The sequence below is a fragment of the Acipenser ruthenus genome, chromosome 29 (assembly GCF_902713425.1).
Source record: "Acipenser ruthenus chromosome 29, fAciRut3.2 maternal haplotype, whole genome shotgun sequence".
NCBI classification, from domain to species: domain Eukaryota; kingdom Metazoa; phylum Chordata; class Actinopteri; order Acipenseriformes; family Acipenseridae; genus Acipenser; species Acipenser ruthenus.
The window spans coordinates 15,001-36,097 of record NC_081217.1 but is presented as its reverse complement, the minus strand read 5'-3'; the positions used below and the strand labels follow the sequence as shown (position 1 = coordinate 36,097).

Genomic DNA, 21,097 nt, shown 5'->3' with positions numbered 1-21,097 from the left:
ATTATTCATTCTAAGCAATACAACATATACAAAATGTGTGTGTTTTGTTTTTGCTTGTTTAAAAGTATGTGCTTACTCAAATGTATGCAAGATGAACTGCAGTATTTCTCAAGTCACTTGATCTAATAGGCAGAGTTTTTGAAGTCCTGAAATACTAAACGAAACCTAAGAAGTTCCAGCGACAGAAGTTTCAATTGGAAGCTTTTTTCAATGTCTTTGGTGTATGAAACTATTTCAAGTGAAGAACAGCACAGTTTCAAACACGCTGTGGTTTTGCACTGTGTGTCCTTCACTCATGAAGGCTGGAGTTCCTGTTCGGGACTCCAGGGGAAAGGTGGATATCTGGGCAGACACTTGGCAAATGACATTTAATAGAGAAAAGTGTAAGGTACTGCATGCAGGCAGTAAAAATGTGCATTATAAAATAATCTTATGGCAGATACTGAAATTGAAGAAATGTCTTCATCTAGACAAAAAAGCCAACAAGATGCTCGGATATATTGTGAAAAGTGTTGAATTTAAATCAAGGGAAGTAATGTTAAAACTTTACAATGCATTAGTAAGACCTCATCTAGAATGTTGTGTTCAGTTCTGGTCACCTCACTACGAAAAGGATATTGCTGCTCTAGAAAGAGTGCAAAGAAGAGCAACCAGAATTATTCCGGGTTTAAAAGGCATGTCATATGCAGACCGGCTTAAAGAATTGAATCTATTCAGTCTTGAGCAAAGAAGGCTACTTGGCCATCTGATTCAAGCATTCAAAATTCTAAAAGGTATTGACCCAAGGGAGAGTAGATAAAGGGGCATTCTTTACAGAAAATATGAGGCACTTTTTTACACACAGAATTGTGAGGGTCTGGAACCAACTCCCCAATAATGATTTTGAAGCTGCCACCCTGGGATCCTTCAAGAAGCTGCTTGATGAGATTCTGGGATCAATACGCTACTAACAACCAAACAAGCAAGATGGGCCGATGGGCCTGTCGTTTCTAAACTTTCTTGTGTTCTTATGTTCTTATGTTGACCCATGAACAGCAGCGCTAGCTTTGCCTATTGAGGAAGGCTTGGCGCTCCCGTTGTTTCTTCAGTAATAATGAATTAGTGGAGACAGTACGGGGAGCAGGGGCAGAGCCCCCAGGAAGCCCCCCTTCGCCCCCGGCTCCTCACAGCCAGGCTGCCCCCCCTCCGCTCCGTCTCCAACCTCAGCTTCAGCCGCAGCTTCACCTTTTCATTCTATGAGCTGCCGGAGCACCAGACCCTGCAGCACAGACTGGAGAGACAGAGAGAGGTACACCTGCTACTGAGGGAGCTGCAGCTCTGAGGAGAGGAGAGGAGAGAGAGGAACCTGCTACTGAGGGAGCTGCAGCTCTGAGGAGAGAGGAACCTGCTACTGAGGGAGCTGCAGCTCTGAGGAGAGGAGAGAGAGGAACCTGCAGCTCTGAGGAGAGGAGATCAAATCTTTCTTCAGGTGTTGTTATTTTGATATAGTTTTGAGGTTGAATATTTGAGTCCAGGTTTGAAGCACTCACTCTTCATTACTGATATTTAAATCCAGAAGAAACACAAAATAAATAAAAATCTGTGTTGAAGTCTTTGTATTGGGGTTGTTCATTGTAAATGCCATGTGTTTACAGTTACCAGTTCTACATTAAACAGCAGAAATAATGTTACTGGCTTGCCAGACCCAAGAGCCTTTTCATTTCTCAGACTAGCAGACCCTGGCCTTGAAAAAAAGAAATGCTGCTGCTGTTCTCCTCGGTTCTGCTTTTATAAGCTGGCACCTCTGCACTGTTAACGAGCTTTGTGAAGCACAGACATCTTGTGTTAATACAATTCCATTATTATTGATTGAATCTGCTTTTCAAATGCTTGGTGTGTCAAACCGGCTTTAAAATAACCTTTATTATTGAAGTGTGTTCAACAATCATTTAAAACATGAGGCTCTTTCACAAATCACTGTGAGGGCAATGAGAAAGTGAATACGAAACTACCATGAAACTCCTCCACTAAATAAACACATTACAAAATAGAAACATATAGACCTGCACATTGAAAACAGAAGGACGCATTGTAGGCATTTCAAAATGAAATATACTGAGCCTCTCCGGGACCCGTCAGGACACAGCGGTGAGCGCTTAACCACAACATTACTGGACAAGCCCGGCGGCTGACCGCCCCCAGCAGCGTCCCGAGGAGCTCGCAGGATTTCCAGCGCTTCACTTGGTCTCTAGTTTCCAGCGTGCTCGCTGCTCCACACAAACCTAAAGACTCGTTTTCTTCATCTGACGTGAAAGCGCACAACGGGTCTCTTTATAGACCTGGCAGCGGTGACGTCATAAGAACACCACCCACCTCCCCTCATGTGATAGGCTGCTTCTGTTCTGCTTTTCAGCCAATCGGCCATGCAGGGCGTCTTTCCCCCCGAGTTAACATCGTGACTGTGAAATTGTGTGTGCCTTTGAGTGTTCATGTTACTCTGTGTTCATGTTAGTCCCTCGTCTCTGTAAGCGCTCAGTCCCGTCCCCATTGTCTAAAACAAGCAACGGTACATCGCATCTCCTCTTCAGTCACTGCGTGTAAACTGGAGCACGTGAAGCGTCCTGTCTCCAACGCCATAGAGTTCACACAAACTGTCTGCAAATTAAAAAAAAAACTGTTATATTAAAACAACCCTCTGTGAAGCACTGACACGAACGATTCTTTGTGTTAAACTTAATGCAATTCCATCAGCTACACTCGTTCATCTGCAATTCAAAAGTTTACTGACTTCAAAACAATACACGCGTCCAAATTCAGATTTCAAAATACATTTTAAAAAAGGTTTTTGAGTGGGTGCGGAGCCAAAGCGCAGGCAAGCAGGCAGTGAGGCACACTGCCCCCTCCCGTGGACACACACCGGTACTACAGCCAGAGGGGAATGTGACGCTAGGAGTCCTAGCAACACTGCAGCCGAATTAATGACGTGTATTATTATTAATATTATTATTATTATTATGATGATGATGATGTTTGTAGGAATCACGATTTCTGTGATTTATGACTCATGCTGTGTAGGGCGTCTCGTATTTTTATCAGAGCGATGTCATTTTTCACAGTTTTGGTCGCTCAGCTTTCACGGGCAGTTTCCCTTCCCAAGCTCCAGAGGTTCACAGTGAAAACTGCGAACGCTATCTTCACAAACAGCGACAGACGGGCCAATCGGGGCGGGGACGTCACAAACGCGCTCGAGTCATGCGAAGCCGCCGCCACTGAGGCGCTCGGCTCCCTCCAGTGGACACGCAGCGGTACTGCAGTCGGGAGGCGCTGGAAGATTATTTGCTGAATTCCTTACCGATGCGGCTATCTCGTGGAGAGAAAGTGGAACGGTTACGTCATGTCCTAAACAATCTGATTGGATAAAAGACAAGTCACAAATTAAGTGACTTCTGATTGGCGAACGCAGTTAGCGAATCAAAAGTTAGAAATGCGTTACCTAATTTGTATAGACCCTATGGCTGTCCAAGGTGCGCACCTGTTTAAAAATATACATTTATTATTAATAAAACATTTTTTTAGTACACGTGTCCACGTCAGTATTTTAATAATATTATATTTTCATGCTTTTAGTGAAGAATTGTTTTACTATCAGTCATATTTTAAAACGGGCAGTTTCGAAATAACCAAAGTAAACAACGATTCTAAACCGGAACGTGCCTGAAGGAATCAACTGTAGTTCTCTTTTATAGCGGTTTAAAATGTATCTGAAAGTATATACGGGTGTTTGCAATAATTTAATCACAGACGTAGATGCGTGTGTATTTCAGTATGCTAACGTGACGTTTTTCAGCAGGTTTCATTTGGTTTTATGAAGCAGAATTAGTTAACACTAAAGCCTCGTCTGTCTCCCTGAAGTTCGCTACCAATTGTAAAGAGCAGAGGACAGCTCAGCCGGAGGCGTGTGTCTGTGTGAAACGACTTTATTTCATGTGATAAGTTTGTGGAAGAAGGACGCCATGTGAGGAGGCGTTTGCTATTGTTTTACACAGACTACGAGGGACAGCGCTCGTTAAACCAGGTGAGTGCATCTCGTTTACTTTGTTTATTATTCAGTGCAGCGGTTGTTTTTGAATCCCGCATTTTTAATAACAAATGGCCGTCCGGACCCGCTTGTGACTGTTTGCTGAGTGGCTTTTAATAATGTGTTTGTCTTTGTGAGCTCTGATCAGCAGGGTGCGGTTTGACGGGGGTGTGATTCCCCGGCTATATTGACTGGGGGTCATCTTTATTGTTTATAATCGTACGTTGTTATTGCCTTTTAGCTCATGATCATAATAATCTCAATCCCGTTTGAAATTACACTAAGTGCATTTGCATGGTGGCAGATGAGGGATGTCGCTTCACTCGAGGCTTGTGTACTGATGAAGATGTAGTTTCAGTGTTTAATGGTTATCCCCTCACTGTGTGTGTGTGTGTGTGTGTGTGTGTGTGTGTGTGTGTGTCTCTGTGTGTGTGTGTGTGTGTGTGTGTGTGTGTGTGTTTGTGTGTTCTTGTCTCTCGCCTGTCCTGTGAGGATGAAGATGTAGTTTCAGTGTTTAATGCTCATCCCCTCAGTGTGTGTCTGTATGTTCTTGTCTCTTGACAGGTCTGTGAGGATGAGAAGGTCTCCACAGTCTGGAGTCTGGTCTCTGACAGGCTCAACATACCTGTCAATCAACAGGGACTCCTCTACAAAGGCAAGGCGCTGGCAGGTAGGCTGAACAGCACAGCACAGCACAGCTCACCCCTCCTCTCACCCCTCGCCTCACCCCTCCTCTCACTCCTCGCCTCACCCCGGGTCAGTGTGGCACAGCCTGCCTGCTCTTCTGAACAAACACTTCAGCCCTGCCGACGCAATGAGAGTCTGGAGCAGCAACACGAGGTAACCTGAACACAAACACACACACTGCTATACACACACACACACACAGACACACACAAACACACACACAGTGAGAGGCTGGAGCAGCTACACAAGGTAAATTGAACACAATAAACACGGCTACACACACAATCCTAGCTGCAGCAGATGTACAATGTTATACAGACACACACAGACACAGCTGTACAGTGACACAGAGACGCACACACAATCACAGCTGCAGCATACACACTCTGAAATGCAGGTGTAGAGCAGCGTGTAGTTGTGACTCTGTGTCTCTCTCCTCCCCCTCTCCTCTCCTCTCCTTACTTTGTTTAAAAGAATAGAAGCACACCCAGTGAGCAAGGCATTGAGCAGCCCCACATCCCGCTTCACAATACCGCTACATATTGACTGACTGTTCCCATTGTGTGTGTTTGGTAAGACAAACCACATTTTCTACTTCTACTTTCTACGATTGGGCAAGTCAGCGGTTGTTTGATAACAGAACATAAAACATTACAGAGCGGGTTAAACTGCATTGCTGCAAATCAAGGCCCTTTAAAATGTGTACCTTCCCAGCTCAGGTATTGCTGAGGTAAAGAGACACTTCCTACAGGAGGACAGGACGTTGTCAAGGAGGGGATGTCGTCACGTGTCCTGAGGGCTTTCTTAAAAACATTGTTTTATTATTTCTAAGCGTACGTTGTTGTTGCCTTTTAGCTCTTGAGCATAATAATCTCAATCCTGTTTGAAATTACACTAAGTGCATTTGCATGGTGGCAGATGAGGGATGTCACTTCACTCGAGGCGTGCGTACTGATGAAGATGTAGTTTCAGTGTTTAATGCTCATCCCCTCACTGTGTGTCTGTGTGTGTCTGTGTGTGTGTGTGTGTGTGTGTTTGTGTGTTCTTGTCTCTCGCCTGTCCTGTGAGGATGAAGATGTAGTTTCAGTGTTTAATGCTCATCCCCTCACTGTGTGTCTGTGTGTTCTTGTCTCTTGACAGGTCTGTGAGGATGAGAAGGTCTCCACAGTCTGGAGTCTGGTCTCTGACAGGCTCAACATACCTGTCAATCAACAGGGACTCCTCTACAAAGGCAAGGCGCTGGCAGGTAGGCTGAACAGCACAGCACAGCACAGCACAGCTCAGCACTCAGTTAAAAAGGATGCATGTTATTCTACATATATCTATTAACAGTAACACCTGCAAACAAAGTGTTTTCAATCTTTTATCATCTTTGAGTTGCATGAAGTGTTTTAACCCTATGCTGCCTACGGGGAATAAACATATCCGGTCATAAACATGAACACTTTCTGTTTAAACACTTGTGGTTTTGGAACCTTAAATCAGAAATGAAAACCCAATACTCCTACAGAAAGGCATTAAGTAGATCTTTCCATTGGTGTAATTTATTTTGTTGTGGGGTGATTTTATTTTTATTTTCATATGAGCTACACCTCCCCAAAAATTATCGAAATATGAAAAATAATAAATAATATTTTTAAAAATTGGTCAATTTCAACCTCTTTCCAAGAGTTATATATATATATAAAAAAACTAGAGTATATTGTAGCTGCACAATTTTCCAAGGAATTCAAATCTGAAATCAGAATTGAAATATCTTGCACAGTTGCAGAGCTAGATAAGGTTTTGCAATGCCTAGTATTTTACAAAAATCAACCTCCGAAATGGCAAAGGCAGACCAGGATTAAAACTTGGCAAAAAGTGAGACTGGAAACACTGTTGCCCTGTTTGAGATACAATTATATTTCAGTATAAAAATAAAGAAACAACACACAAGTTATCAAGTAAAATGTTTAATTTTTTTATTTGGAAAAAAAAGTATATTACAAATAAAACTTTGAAATTAAGAATTTTATTTGGGAGGGAGGGAGACAAAAAAAATAAAACGTTCCATATTGTGCTGTATATATTTATTATCAAAACTACCCTGCAGTTGAAGTGCTGGACTGGGGCTCCTCCAGATCACGCTCCTCCTCCTCCTCCTCATCCTCCTGCAGCAGCTCTTCATCAGGGAGGTCCTCCTCCATGGCGTACATGCCCTCGATCTCTTCCTCAGTCAGGGCCCTCCTCCTCTTCAGTGACTAAACCACACGCTGGAGCTGATTGTCTCCATCCATTTTCTGGCTTACACACACCCACATAAAACATTAAAATAAATACCAATTAATAATAATAATATTAATACTAATATTAATATTCTGCTCCATCCTTTTTCACACACATAAAACAGTAAACAAGTAATAAAATACATGGCTAAATAATAATAGTGACAACAGCTAAATAATGTTTTCTGTTTACACACAGTAAACGAGTAATAAAATACATGGCTAAATAATAACTACAGCTAAATGTCTTTGTTTTTTACATAGGCTACATACACAACGTAAAAATAAAAACTAAACAAGGTGTTTTCCTCATTCTTTTACACATCGAATAAAAAGTTAAAAAATAATAGATGCAAAATTAAATAATAACGACTACAGAGAAATAATGAATCGACTAGAAAAAGTAAAACACAGACGTACACAAACGCCTAACTTTGCATCACATGCGATAGACCTGTTAGTTTTGCCTTCTCTCCTGAGGAAAAACAAGTCTAAAATAAAACCGTATGTGAAACTAACTATAAGAAAGATGTTTAACAAAACAAACAAACAAAACAAAACGTGGTGTTGGTACAGTAGCTCCTCTCGTCTACAGCAGTCATGAAGTTAGCCCTGCCCAGCAAGCAAGCACACACACAAGAGACACAGCGAAAACAAAACAAAAATAAACACTGCAGATGTACTCAGCACAAAAAAACAATATCAAGTTGAAAAAAACAACAACAACAGTATGGTTAATTAGCCCAAGTACCTCCCGTTTAGATGATATGTAGATTAGCACTCTTGGGATTGTAAAACTGGAGATACAGAGCTTCGACTCTGCTGTGCACTCAGTCACAATGGCGCCAGCAGAGACTCGCCCTTGTAATCAAAATATTATATGTCCCGCCCACCCTAGCCCTAAACCAATGGTATCATGACAAGCCCCGTAGTCATGGCTATGACTCATACTTTAAAAAAACAAAATTGCTGATTGGACGGCAGAGATATGACGTGTTTTGTCATCGTAACAAAAGTTATGAAATTACACAGAGTCAGCAGCTGAGAGTTAATCTACCTGGTCTTGAATCTCTCCTGTTTCTCCCCCTCCCTCTCTCTCTCTCTCTCTCAGATGAGCACAGACTGTCACACGACTCCATCGCTCCCGATTCCAAGCTGAACTCGTTGTGACGCCCCCAACAGAGAAAGTGTCACCCTCGCAAGAACAGCACTCCCTGTGTCACCCCTCCTCTCAGACCTCACCCCTCACCCTCGCCTCACCCCTCCTGTCACACCTCACCCCTCGCCACACCCCTCCTCTCACACCTCACCCCTCCTCTCACCCATCGCCTCAACCCTCCTGTCACCCCTCGCCCCTCCTCTCACCCCTCGCCTGACCCCTCCTCTCATGCCTCGCCTCACCCCGGGTCAGTGTGGCACAGCCTGCCTGCTCTTCTGAACAAACACTTCAGCCCTGCCGACGCAGTGAGAGTCTGGAGCAGCAACACAAGGTAACCTGAACACAATAAACACACACACACAGTGAGAGTCTGGAGCAGCTACACAAGGTAACCTGAACACAATAAACACTGCTACACACACAATCCTAGCTGCAGCACATGCACAGTGTTATACAGACACACACAGACACAGCTGTACAGTGACACAGACGCACACACAATCACAGCTGCAGCACACACACTCTGAAATGCAGGTGTAGAGCAGCGTGTAGTTGTGACTGTGTCTCTCCCTCTGCCTCTCTCTCAGGATTACGAGCGGAGGCTGCGCTTGTTGAGCCTGGGTGATATGGAGCGGCTGGCGACTCGCATGCTTCACCCTGAGGCTGTGGAGTGCATGGAGCTGTCCTTCCTAGACTGAGGAATACTGCTGCTGCCCTCTCCACCTCTCCCCTCTCTTCTCCCCTCTTTACTCTCTCCTCCCCCTCTCCTCTCCTCTCCTTACTTTGTTTAAAAGAATAGAAGCACACCCAGTGAGCAAGGCATTGAGCAGCCCCACATCCCGCTTCACAATACCGCTACATATTGACTGACTGTTTGCATTGTGTGTGTTTGGTAAGAGAAACCACATTTTCTACTTTCTGCTATTTTAAAAGGAGCCAAGTTTGGTGCAGGAGGCTTGTGGGTAACAGAGTGTGTTTTTGCTGGGGACTGCAGCCCTTCCATTACCATTGCTCGTAGAGGGGAGATTGTTTTACTTTCAAGCCTTTTTCTTTAATAAATCCGGACGTTTGGAAATACATACTGTGTGGGCGTTTCCCTTCTTCATGGCTCCATGCAGCATCCTGTCACACAACAAGCCCTGAAAGAGGATCTATACATATTTATTCTCAATCACCAGGCAGTAATCCCAGCTACAATACAGACACACGACGTGTCACTTTTATTGGCTGAAACTTTAAACTACGACTAGAAGCCTCTGAAGCCTTTTCATGGCCCTCCACCTGTCCTTGATCAGAACGCTGTCCTTCCTCTAAGGGGTCGCTTTCCATGCTAATCTTCCGTTTCCTCTGCAGAAAGGACAGGACAGTGTTCACAGAGCTCCCTTCACTCCCGCAAAGCCAAGACATCCAGGCTCTTGTGCTGCTTTGCTCCCCAGCGCCCGAGTGCTTGCTGGCAGTGCTGAGGCACGCTCACCCTGAACAGCAGCGCTAGCTTTGTCTATTGAGGAAGGCTTGGCGCTCCCGTTGGTTCATCAGTAATAATGATTTAGTGGAGACAGTACAGTGCTCGGGGGGGGGATGAAAGTTTACATCAGAATAGAAACTTTGCACAAAGTCAACCTGCTGGAAGTGGAATCATTTCTGCTGCGCAGCTTCAGATTCCACAGCTTGACGAGGAACACAATATAAAAAACACATGTTCCTCTGGAAGCCACACAGTTATTATATATATGATTAGTGTTAACACTCATAGCATTGACCTGGTATCCCTGGTATTTACCTCCGAGCCCTGCTGTGTAACAGGGGTGTTTCATAATCCCTCCTCTCTTCAGTGGCATGAAAGACTGCAACTGTGCAGTCAGCGCCAGGATTCTCAACTCCTGCAGTGCGACCTCTGACAAGGGAAGTGAACCTCATATACAAGGTTAGACAACAAGGCAGTCACAAGCAGACAGGTGGTGCAGTGGGCTAGTTCACTAGCATGCTGTGCTGCTTACCTTGGGGGACTGAGTTCAAATCCAGGTGAGTTCCTCCTTTGTTTTCAAAGACTTGGTTAATTTCTTATATAAGACAATGAAAAAGCAGACTACTCCGTGGAAGTAAGATGGACTGGGTTCAAATCCAGGCGAGTTCTTTGCTTGTTTCAAAGAATGTGTTAATTGAGCTCATATATAGTGTGAACCAAAGCTTTCCTGTGGGAGCTGGTGGCGCAGTGGCTATGCTGATGGCCTTCTCTCCCTGAAGACGGTGGTTCGAATCCTGGTCCCGGAGGCGAGTTCCTGAGGTAAGTAATGCTGTTGGTTGTGAGTCATGGTGGTGGTTGTAAATCTGGATGTTGACTGTAAGTAATGATGCAGGTTGTAACTAACGATGTTGGTTGTGTCTCCACAGACGGAGGAGGGCCGTGTGCCCTGAAGAGGAGCCGGAAGAGGATGAAGAGGGGGGCTTGGGCCCCCGGCCGCGGGGGGAGTGGAAGACGGGGGTGTTGGTACCATGGGGGAAGGAAAAGCAGGAGGTCTAAACATGGGGGAGCAGCCCTGCAATGGGGCCCGATCAGCTGAGCTCTAGAGATGATCTCTTTAACGCTCCCTGTCAGATGGCAGGGCAAAAGGAATATCCCTGCCTGCCTGCCTGCTCCCCCATGTTTACACCACCTCCTTCTTTTCCTCCCCCATGGTACCAACACCCCCATCTTCCACTCCCCCCACGGCCGGGGGCCCCAGCCCCCTCTTCATCCTCTTCCGGCTCCTCTTCAGGGCACACGGCCCTCCTCCGTCTGTGGAGACACAACCAACATCGTTAGTTACAACCTGCATCATTACTTACAGTCAACACCCAGATTTACAACCACCACCATGACTCACAACCAACAGCATTACTTACCTCAGGAACTCGCCTCCGGGACCAGGATTCGAACCACCATCTTCAGGGAGAGAAGGCCATCAGCATAGCCACTGCGCCACCAGCTCCCACAGGAAAGCTTTGGTTCACACTATATATGAGCTCAATTAACACATTCTTTGAAACAAGCAAAGAACTCGCCTGGATTTGAACCCAGTCCATCTTACTTCCACGGAGTAGTCTGCTTTTTCATTGTCTTATATAAGAAATTAACCAAGTCATTGAAAACAAACAAGGAACTCACCGGGATTTGATCCCAGTCCCACAATGTGAACAGCACAGCATGCTAGTGAACTAGCCCACTGCACCACCTGTCTGCTCGTGACAACCCAGCTTTGCACAGAAGCCCTTATATCATCCTCTTTATATTATTTGTATGCTTAGACCACTGACCCCTTGTCCTGTTACGTAAACACAAGTCTATCAAAATAGGTAAAGTGTTTGAAAATGAAAAGGAAACTCCTGCTCTGGGTTTGAACCCGCTACCCAGGGAATCACGGGTCTCTGCTCTACCAACAGAGCTATCCAGCCGACTGGTGCTGATGTTGTTTGAAACACATTATTACATTGTGTGGTGAGGACCTGGGGGCTAAGAGGTGATAGCTTTGTTTAATTTGTGATGAACTGGATTCAAAACCAAACCTTATAAACAGGTAAGTTTAACAATATTTTTGAAATCAAAAGATTAACACTTGTGCTTTACATGTGACTTGAACCAACAACCTTGGAAGTCAGAATCCAGTGCTCTACCACCTGTGCTAGCCAGAGAGCTACTCTCTCCTGCTGCCAAATGACCTCCAGTACATTAACTAATGATTTGTACAAAATGTATATCACTCCATTGGAAATATCCAATAAAAGAGTCACTTCTATCATGTCTTTGACAGATGCAAACTACAAGGTGCTGTGAAAACAGAAGATTTCTATCTGTATCCTGGATATGATCCCAGTCTCTCAAGGGAAAGAGCATTTAAGCACAGGGACTGACCCCACTGCACCACCTAGCAGCTGTCCCTGATGTTAGATTTACATTGCCTACAAGGTAAAATAACCAACTTGAAAAAAAAAAAAACAAGAAAAACATGCACGTTGCACGGGGTTTGAACCACCAACCCTGGGAATCAGGGCCCTGTGCTCTCCCAACTGAGCCATCCTACCAGCTGTACTGCTGCAGTCATTTGTGACTTGAACTGGACTAATGATCTGTACAACATGGAGGTGATTACTGCCTTGAAAATATCCAATAAAAGAGTCACTTCTGTTGTATCTGACAAATTCAAACAAACAGACGCCGTGGAGAAACAAAACAAGCACACAACACAAGACTTCAAACACAACGCTGGGGTTTATTTATCAATTCTTTTTTAAGTCTCTTAATCAGAGAACACCAGTCATGCTGTGCCATTGCATTGTGGGTCTGGTTTTAAACTCAGTTCACTTGTCCTGTGAACTGGCTTTGAACCCAGACCTCCAAGGTGAAAGGCAGGCAAAGCTAGTGAACTAGCCCACTCCACCACCTGGCTGCTTGTGACAAACCAGCACTCTAACCTGGTATATGAGATTCACTTCCCTTGTCAGAGACTGCACACGCATGCTGAGTTGCATGCCACTGAAGAGAGGAGGGATTATCAAACCCAACCCTATTATACGGCAGCTCTATAAGGTAAATGAAACAATATTTCTGAAAATGAGGGGAAAAAAACATAACGTGTGTTTCATGTGGGACTTGAAACAGCTGTTAAGAGAATCTGAAGCCGATACGCTACCAACTACACCAATCAGAAAGCTCTCAAAGCACCTCAGATGCTCCCCAGTATTTGAATTCTTCATGAGTGCAGCTGAGGGGTTGCAAGGATGCTGAAATAGACCAGCAGCTCAGACCCCCTGCTGAGTTTACCTTTAACATTACATCAAAGATTCTGGAACAATAAATGTAAAAAATAAGGCATTTAACATCACATTGCATTTTTCTGCCAAGGTTTGAACCCTGTCCACCAATAATCACATTGATGCAAACCTAGCCAACCAGACTCCTGTGCTATCTGTCGGCTTAAGGTGGGACCGTGTGTGACATTGTCTATAAGGTTCATTCTTTAAAAATGAAAGTACAGCACAACAGTGCACCAAGTGTAACCCACACAAGAGAAGCATGCAATTCCTCGTTACTCCACTGGTCGGCGTGTTTAACTTTTTTTTTAAATGTAAATGTTTTTCATGAAAATATCACTTTGTTTTTTGACAAAAAAAAAATACAACATTGAAACGCACTAGGATGTAAACAGTGGACTAATAAACCAATAACTCGAACATTTAATAATACAAAATAATAAAATCAGTGTGAAATGAATGAAAAACGACTTAGGCATACTTGCAGCAGTAGGAGGTTATGGATTCTGAAATCTCATGACCTCCTATTGATGAATGTATGCTCAAGACTCCACCCAGCGACGGAAAGAGTTAATGCACGTCCAAAACCATACTGAGCCAGCCAGAGTGCTGAGAATCACACAAAAACCAGACGCGCTCAAAGGCCCAGGCGGGGTGCCTGAATCCAAACCATACCGAGTGAGCCAGCCAGAGAGCTGCCGAACACCACACTGAGCTGCACAGCACGGCTTCAATTCATATACCGAGCGAGCCAGCCAGAGAGCTGCCGAACACCACGCTGAGCTGCACAGTACGCTTCAATTCATATACCCAGAGAGCCAGCCAGAGAGCTGCCGAACACCACGCTGAGCTGCACAGCACGGCTTCAATTCATATACCGAGCGAGCCAGCCAGAGAGCTGCCGAACACCACGCTGAGCTGCACAGCACGGCTTCAATCCATTCTGTGTACAATAAATACATTGGGGCTCATTTCCTGCATTTGAGGACACCAGATCAGACAACTGGACCACCTTGCCCGCTTTCGTGGCACTTGCTTTATCAATAAGGAGAACATTTTTGAAGAGAAAAAGAGGAATATACACATGCAATCAACACCTGGTGGGTTTGAACCCAGAAATGTAGGAAACAGAATCCCACACTCTACAGGTGAGCTATCCAGCCTGCTTATGAAGGGGCCTGGTCAAAGCATTATTACATGTTGTGATGTAGACCTGGGGAGCCATAAACAGCTTGAGAGAGACACGTGACAAAATGGATTTAAAACCAAGCTCACAAAAGGTCAAAATGAATTTATATGAAGAAGAATATACATGCGGGACTTGAACCCGCTACCGTGGGAATCACAGTCCCCTGCTTTACTGACAGAGCTATCCAGCTGACTGGTTCTCCTACTGCGTGAAACACATTATTATATTGTGTGGTGTGGACCTGGAGCTAATTTGATTCACAGCTTTGTTTCATTTGTGACTTGAAATGGATTCCAACCCATCTCACTTCCACGGAGTAGTCTGCTTTTTCATTGCCTTATATAAGAAATTAACCAAGTCTTTGAAAACAAAGGAGAAATGCACCTGGATTTGAACCCAGTCCCCCACAGCAACCAACACAGCATACCAGTGAACTAGCCCACTGCACCACCTGTCTGCTTGTGACAAGCCGGCATTGCAGAGAAGCCCTTATATCACCCTCATTATATTATTATTTGTATGAAACGATGTCCTGTTATGTAAACCCAAGTCTATCAAAATGGGCAAAGTGTTTGAAATGAAAATGAAACACATACCCTTAGCAAGGGTTTCATCCCGCTACCATGGGAATCACAGTCCCCTGCTCTACCAACAGAGCTATCCAGCTGACTGGCTCTCCTGCTGCTCTACCAACAGAGCTATCCAGCTGACTGGCTCTCCTGCTGCTCTACCAACAGAGCTATCCAGCTGACTGGCTCTCCTGCTGCGTGAAACACATTATTACATTGTGTGGTGTGGACCTGGGGGCTAAGGGGATTCTCAGCTTCGTTTCATTTGTGACTTAAACTGGATTCAAATCCAAACCTTATAAACCTGATAAAAAGGTAAATTTAACAATATTTTTTAAATCGACAGATTAACCAACAACCCTGGAAATCAGAGTCCAGTGCTCTACCAATTGAGGCAGCCAGACAACTGCTCTCTCCTGCTGTCAAATGACCTCCAGTACATTAACTAATGATTTGTACAAAATGCAGATCATTGGAAATATCCAATAAAAGAGTCACTTCTATCGTGTCTTTAACAGATTCAAACTCCAAGGTGCTGTGAAAACAGACGATTTCAATCTGCAGCCTGGATTTGATCCCAGTCTCTCAAGGTAAACAGCATTTAAGCACAGGGACCAACCCCACTGCGACACCTAGCAGCTGTCCTTGATGTTAGTTTTACATTGCCTACAAGGCAAATTAACCAACTTGAAAAAAAAACAAACCAGAAAAACAGGCATTGTGAATGGGGTTTGGACCACCAACCCTGGGAATCAGGGCCCTGTGCTCTACCAACTGAGCCATCCTACCAGCTGTACCACTACACTCATTTGTGACTTGAACTGGACTAATGATTTGTACAACATGGAGGTGATTACTGCCTTGAAAATAGCTAAAATAAAAGAGTCACTTCTATTGTATCTTTGACAGAGTCAAACAAATACGGGCAGTAGTGTGGAGTAGTGGTTAGGGCTCTGGACTCTTGACCGGAAGGTTGTGGGTTCAATCCTAGGTGGGGGGGGACACTGCTGCTGTACCCTTGAGCAAGGTACTTTACCTAGATTGCTCCAGAAAAAACTATAAATGGGGAATTGTATGTAAAAAATAATGTGATATCTTATAACAATTGTAAGTCGCGCTGGATAAGGGCACATGCTAAGAAAATAATAATAAATAGACACACCCCCACCCCCAGTGAGCTGATTAATTCAGCGTGGCTTTGTCAAGCAGGTTACAACAATGGGCAAAGCAGGCAGTGCACTTTATGAAGACAGGCAGAACGAAGCTCTTGCTATTCCTTATTCAATGCTGCCATCATGTGGCCATTTAGTAGAACTGTTGATTTTAATAAAGATAATTTTCTTTAATTTAAAAAAAAAAAGTTTTATCTTAACACAGCTCAGTTGCCCATTGTAATGACTCGGACTAACCTTACCACTGTGCAAAAACAAAGACATTTCCGATACATTCTTAAAATCATAATAATAATCACAATAAATAAAACACAAAAAATAATGACAATGTACAGGAAATAGACTTTATATCACAGTGCAGAGCTGTGACAAGATGAAGGGAGCTTGAGGTTGTTCAGTCTAAAGCACTTCCCATTGTAGATAAAAAAAAAAAAAAAATCAATCTCACGCCAGGCTGAGAACGGAGCTGCTTTTGTTTTGTTTAATTCCTTGTTTGTTGGTAACGCAAAAGCTCACAGCCAGACAAGTACAGCAGCAGACTTCATTAAAACACACACAATAAACGGTACAGTACATGCTGTAGTTACGGACTCTAGAGCTGTGTGTTTAAGATGCAGTGATTTGCGGTTCCAAACCCCCATAAGAGGCTGTGTGCTCCAGTGGGCAAAGAAAAGGGCTTGCAGGGAAATAGGCATCACACATGCTTTCATTTTTTAATTGTTATTTGTCAAATAGCGAGTTAGAGATCATGTACATTTCTTTTACTTGTTTTTTTAAACACAACTTCACCGTCAAAAAGTACATTTTCCAACACAGATTCTCAAATAAATAAAGTCCATCATTATTGCAGGGAAGACTGCAAGACAAACTTGCAGGTCCTCTTCAAAGATTAACAAATGGCTAAAACACACAAGTCCATTGTCCCAGCCCCAAACAAACTTCTGCAGCAGTGAGCTGGACAGCTGACCAGGGGATGCACATGGATGCAAATGCATGCACATGGATTAGGGAGTGGTAAACATGTAGAAAACAGAAAGTACTGCTTAGAGGAGAAACCTCAAAATGGAGCAAGGTAACCAGTGGTGTACCACAGGGATCAGTATTGGGTCCTCTGCTATTCCTAATCTACATTAATTATTTAGATTCTGGTATAGTAAGCAAACTTGTTAAATCTGCAGACGACACAAAAATAGGAGTGGCAAACACTGTTGCAGCAGCAAAGGTCATTCAAAATGATCTAGACAGCATTCAGACCTGGGCAGACACATGACAAATGAAATTTAATAGAGAAAAGTGTAAAGTATTGCATGCAGGCAATAAAAACGTGCATTACAAATATCATATGGGAGATACTGAAATTGAAGAAGGGAACTATGAAAAAGACCTAGGAGTTTATGTTGACTCAGAAATGTCTTCCTCTAGACAATGTGGGGAAGCTATAAAAAAAAATGCCAACAAGATGCTTGGATATATTGTGAGGAGTGTTGAATGTAAATCAAGGGAAGTAATGTTAAAATTTTACAATGAATTAGTAAGACCTCACCTAGAATATTGTGTTCAGTTCTGGTCACCTTGTTACAAAAAGGATATTGCTGCTCTAGAAAGAGTGCAAAGAAGAGCAACCAGAATTATCCCGGGTTTAAAAGGCATGTCATATGCAGACAGGCTAAAAGAATTGAATCTATTCAGTCTTGAACAAAGACGACTACAGGGCGATCTGATTCAAACATTCAAAATCCTAAAAGGTAGACAATGTCGACCCAGGGGACTTCTTTGACCTGAAAAAAGAAACAAGGACCAGGGGTCACAAATGGAGATTAGATAAAGGGGCATTCAGAACAGAAAATAGGAGGCACTTTTTTACACAGAGAATTGTGAGGGTCTGGAACCAACTCCCCAGTAATGTTGTTGAAGCTGACACCCTGGGATCCTTCAAGAAGCTGCTTGATGAGATTCTGGGATCAATAAGCTACTAACAACCAAACAAGCAAAGATGGGCTGAATGGCCTCCTCTCATTTGTAAACTTTCTTATGTTCATATGTTCTAAAAGTAGACAAAAGTAAGGCAGGGCTACAGTTTGATTAAAGGGGAGGTTCACTGCATGGCTTTTTATTTTGATCTGCCCGTGTATTATGTTGGTGCGTGTTCGTGCCACTGTCTTTTCGTATGAACTTTAAAATGTGTGATCGACGACTGTTTCAATGGTAAACTGTTTTAAACCCCTTTTTATGTTTCTATAACATCGATGTCAATCTGATGTAGTTTATGTGTGATCGCGGAGATTTATTTATATATTAAATGATTTTACATGTCAAAATGTTGTCAATCTTTAATCAAACTTAAAATGTTTCAGTAATATAATGACATGCTGCATCCATAATATTATTAGCAGGGCAAGTCATTTTATACATTTTAATATTAGTATAGCTAATATTTTAAATCGTGATAATTCACTTTAATTCAATATACTGTATCTCTTTCTCGTTACATGTCTTATTGGTTGTTGCACTACAGGGATTTACCATTTTAAAATGATGCTGATATATAGTAGCCTGCATATACTGTATGATCTCTCTCACAACACAAAATCATGGTTGGTATTGAACTACAGGTATTTACCACGGTTTAGCAAAGACGTTAACTCTTTAGATTTTAATTAATGAATGTATTGTTTCTTCCCAAACTTGTAATTGAAACACATGCACTATGATAACCAGTTTCCTGTTCATTTTCTGTCCTTTATTATACAAAATACTGTATGTAAAATAAATGAAAGAACAAATATCAAATTATAATACTGTATTAGCAACGTTTTTCAAGTACATCCTGTGATTGATGTGCTCCGTGGCCTAGTTAGTGATCGCAGCATGGAGATTAATGTTTTCCATGATTGAAACTCATGCTTTAACTTTTGGACAATCGCTCGCATACCTGCTGTCCAAACTGTAGTGCTTCCCAAAACAAAAACACCTCCAGAAATGCAAAATAACGTCAATACGCAACACGTTTTGCTAGTTAACGTTTGTTACACAAACAGAAATACACAATCAGAAATGTACAATCGTACAATTCATTTTAAATGATTTATTTGCTGCTAATATATATTACAGCGATATTCACATTCCCTTATCTAGCGTAATGCTGTCGAATGTATCCGATCTACATGTTAATGTAAATTATACGTACAAAAGTCATTTTAAATTATGCATTTTTGTTAGGCTAATATATCGGATCTAAAGCGATATTCACATCATCTTATCAAGCAGCATACTGATGAATAAATCCGATCTACTAATTAATATAAATTATACCTACAAAATGAATTTTAAATTATTTATTTTTCATTAACATATCCGATCAACTTATTTCCTGGCTCGATCTACTTATTTCCTAGCCTAGGCTCGGTTACATTAGAAACAATGGAACCTCCCCTTTAAATTCTAGAGCTTGATCAACATATTTCCTGAGACAACGGCAACAGCAGACTCCAAACTGGGCTCTCATCTCATGCATCGATTCAACAATATGTAATCGCAGCTCGGGAAATTTAAGGGCAGAGGATGGATAAATGGATTGATTGTTGCTCCACTACTCCTCACTGTCTGCTACAGCACTGCGCACACTGGATACATGAGGAACTGACAATGTTGATGAACCTGTGCAAGCTGTGACCTGCAGGTTACTGTAGTCATGAATTAACCAGCTGACACTCGCAATGCAAGATGAGCACGTCCACACTGTCAGCTACATGTGAACTAACATGCTGAACTACATAAAGAAATGCTCCAGCCAGCATCCCATTCGTCACGAGAAGCTAGTCCTGATTCTCAGGTACAAACGCCCTCACACAATGTCAAGGGCAGACAGGCAGACTCTGCAGGACACTGTCCCTTAAAAGCGGCTCCATGGCTCAGAGTCACAGGAGCGAGCCACACTGACCCTGACACTCACCACTACAAGGCACCTCTCCTCAAGAAAGAACCAGAATTGAAACGACTTCTCTTAAGTTCTGGATGTCACTCAGGCACACAGCCACACACTCCAGGAATCTGTCAAAGACAACAATAACGACCAAGCGAATGACATTCTATCAACTGCAGAGCAAACACTGGTCATGGAACGACCTTCAAAAGCATATCAAACTATCTCATTATTAACAGATTAAAAAAAATCAGGGGGGAAATTTTATTTCTGATGAATGTACTTGTTTTAATTAATTTTAAAGTTGCAAATAATCCAATGGAATGTCCTGATTAATTACTGTTTCATGGTATTATTATTTTTGAAATGTTTCTGTTAATCTGTTAATGTGTGTGATTGTTTCTGTATTGCTGCCTGTGGCAATGTGCCCCGCCCCTGTGTGCATATTATGTGTTGTATGTTGTGTGCGTGTGTTAATGTTGGTGTATAGTCATTGGTACACGGGATATAAACGGGTCTGTGTTTCACGTGTAGCTAAAAATGTAGATTTATATTTAGGCACGAGGAGGGCACAAATCACTTCACGTGCTGGTTAAATGTAATATGTGAGCACGGGGTTGCACGTAATTAATTCACGTGCTGGGATTCAAGTGAATAATTAATTAGTAATTGAATCCCAGCACAACAGTATATATAGACACATTTTCCTTCACTCGGGGTTGGGTGTTCGAGAGTGGAGAACGGGTGAGAGAGAAGGAGAACGTAAAAGTGAAGTCAAATAATAATCTAGAAGTGTTTGTACTCACCGTGTTTGTTTGTCTCTCTGTGCACCGTTTGTTAAGTGTTTAGTACGTTTTGTTTGTCTATTTATTTTGGCGCAAGTGCCGTGTCCTGTTTTGTGTTTAAAACCTTTTATTTTCTGTTCTGTTTATTAAATGCTGAGCAAAGCATTCGCTCAGCTTCACCAAACCACACATCTCTGTCTGTTTATTTCATGCTTCTGGTCTGACGCTACCCACTCCGGCCGTCTTTGTGACACTGCCCTATTGGTCAGATCTGTCTCCAAAAAGAGATTTTGAATCTTAAAAAGACTTCCTGGTTAAATAAAGGTTTTAAAAAAAACAAAAAAACATGATCCAAAATACAGTGACCCTGTGTGGCAGTGACCCTGTGTGGCAGTGACCCACAGTGCAGCACAAACACCCCTCATGACAGATCAGTGACCCACAGTGCAGCATAAACACCCCTCATGACAGATCAGTGACCCACAGTGTAGCACAAACACCCCTC

General features: G+C 42.9%; 2 long non-coding RNA genes across 2 annotated transcripts in view; one reads left to right on the top strand and one right to left on the bottom strand.

Annotated features, from left to right (window-relative positions):
* Nucleotides 1-27: 27 nt before the first annotated feature.
* The window catches only part of LOC131702082 (uncharacterized), a 30,592-nt gene continuing 9,522 nt past the window's right edge, over nucleotides 28-21,097 (bottom strand). Inside the window, exon 4 of the long non-coding RNA XR_009309274.1 lies at nucleotides 28-2,634. This is a non-coding gene — a long non-coding RNA (uncharacterized LOC131702082). The remainder of the gene's footprint in view (nucleotides 2,635-21,097) is intronic.
* LOC131702081 (uncharacterized) lies at nucleotides 5,847-9,246 on the top strand. Its single transcript, XR_009309272.1, has 3 exons — nucleotides 5,847-5,990; nucleotides 8,120-8,498; nucleotides 8,755-9,246. It is a non-coding gene; the product is annotated as an uncharacterized LOC131702081 (long non-coding RNA).